The following is a 2,100-nucleotide window of genomic DNA, read 5'->3' on the forward strand; positions in this document are numbered from 1 at the left end:
ATCAAGTGCTCTCTGGGATCACGCTAGAGGACACAGGGGGTTCTCTAGGCCATTGGTATCACCACCTATAGTCATCCAGCCAGGCCTGGAGTGGCCACTGCCTGGGAGTGGCCACTGCTGCTGCCATGGAGCAACTTGGGCAACCTCAGCACAGTCCCTGGCCCTCTTCCAGATGTTCCAGCTAATTCTAGCCTAGAGGTTCTCCTCAGTCACTCCCTTTCTGTATGGTGTGCCCTTTGAATGCGCTCTAAGAGAACACATAGAGCACAGAGAGAGTTCTAACGAAAATCGCGTATGTTCTCCTCTGCCCTGTCTGTTGTGCATGCCACCCCACCCCCTTCCATCGGTCAACCTCTTGGTCGCTGCAAGGCCTTTCCATCTGATGGCCTTCTCATCAGCTGTCGCTCCTCTCTCTTCCCCTCCACCTCCTTCATTTTACTCTAAGTGACTATAATACCCAACCAATACTTCAAACCCACTGCCAATGAGTACGTGCCAACCACAGTGACCCTTTGGGACAGAGTTGAACTACCCACAGAGGGTTCCCAAGGCTGGACGTCTGTACAGAAGCAGACTGCCTTATCTTCCTCTCACAGAGTGACTGGTGGGTTTGAATCACTGACCTTTCCATTGGCAGCCAAGTGCTTTAACCAGAGTGCCATCAAGACTCCTATTGAACCAACGTCTTTCCCCATCAAAATAATAAGCCCACTGCCATTGAGTTGATTCAGGCTCTTAGCAACCCTGTACAGGGTTTCCAAGACCGTGAGTCTTCACTGGATCAGATAGCTTCAACATTCTCCCACTCTGTGACTTGGTGGATTTGAACTGCCACCTAGCAGCCCAGTACCTAACAATTCACAGGACCAATACACCCTAACTAAACTCTCTGCCATCAATTTAATTCCGACTCATAGCGATCTTCCACAACAGAGTGGAACCGCTCCTGTCAGTCTCTTGAGGTTGTCCATCTGTGCGGGAGCAGACAGTCTCATCTTTATCCCAAGGAGTGGCTGGTGTATTTGAACCACTGAACTTTTGGTTAGCAAGCAGCTCAACTCATAACCCACTACAGCAGTGGTTCTCAACCTGTATTAAAGGGTCGCAGCATTAGGAAGGTTGAGAACCACTGCATTACAGCATCAGGGCTCCTATCATACCTATTACTTCCTTTAGCTCCAAATGGGATTTCTTTCTTGAGGTGGAATAGTGGAGAAATCGAAGTATCCCTTTGCAAAAAGGGCTCCAAAACATCAAAAACGTGTTGAAGACTTACTGGGCTCTCCATCACAGTGCATCAGACCCACTCCTTGCAATATGGGGAGCAAGCAAGAAGGGTCTGGAAATGTGCCCAGGAAAGAGACACCCCAGAGAGCGTCTCATCCCACGTGAGGGCAGCCATGACCCCCACCTCTCGGAGCCAAGCAGCTGGGTCTGCACCCTGCCAGATAGGAGGTGGGAAACTGCTCTCCACCAGCCTCTTGGATTCTGCGCACAGCCATGGACCTTGGAGCAGGGGGGGAGGGGGGGTGGAATCAGGCTGGAGGACTCAGACGAGTCCTTCAGGGCATGAGGCGAGCTGGCTGCCCCTCTGCAGTCACTTCACTGGAAGGTAGATGGTGCATCAACATCCAAGAGCAGAAGCCAGCCCTGCAACTGTACGTGAATTAATGAAGGCTTATTACCCGAGATTTGTGTTTGTTGTGTGGGAAGGTGATGGCAGAGTAAATCTTCCAAATTTAAGTTTATTTTATGTTAATTGCATAAAGTAGCAGAGACTTGTGGCTTCAAACCTCATCAGAGGGGAGCTGGAGCTGGAACTGGTTGATTTCTTTTATTATCCATGAAATGACTCCAGTCCTTGTTTGTGTTTGCTTGAGAGGCACAGATCTCTTTCTGAATAGCTTTACAACTTTAAGTGTTTTAAGAAACTTCTTTAATGCCACCTAGTTAATTGAACTATGATAACACCTAAGTGGGGCATTATATCCATCAGGCTTGAGTGCTGCTTTGGATATAATAGCTTCTGTCATGTTGCTACCATTTTTTTTATTTAGAGCATTTGCAATGCTGGAAATTAAAAATGCTCAATCTGCTATC

The 2,100-nt window shown here is 48.4% G+C and overlaps 1 protein-coding gene across 1 annotated transcript in view; it reads left to right on the plus strand.

Annotated features, from left to right (window-relative positions):
* The window catches only part of CDH20 (cadherin 20), a 264,681-nt gene that overhangs the window by 139,159 nt on the left and 123,422 nt on the right, over positions 1-2,100 (plus strand). The window lies entirely within an intron of this gene.

This window comes from Echinops telfairi, unplaced genomic scaffold (genome assembly GCF_000313985.2).
Source record: "Echinops telfairi isolate 266 unplaced genomic scaffold, ASM31398v2 ScPeMD7_7400;HRSCAF=8409, whole genome shotgun sequence".
NCBI classification, from domain to species: Eukaryota; Metazoa; Chordata; class Mammalia; order Afrosoricida; family Tenrecidae; genus Echinops; species Echinops telfairi.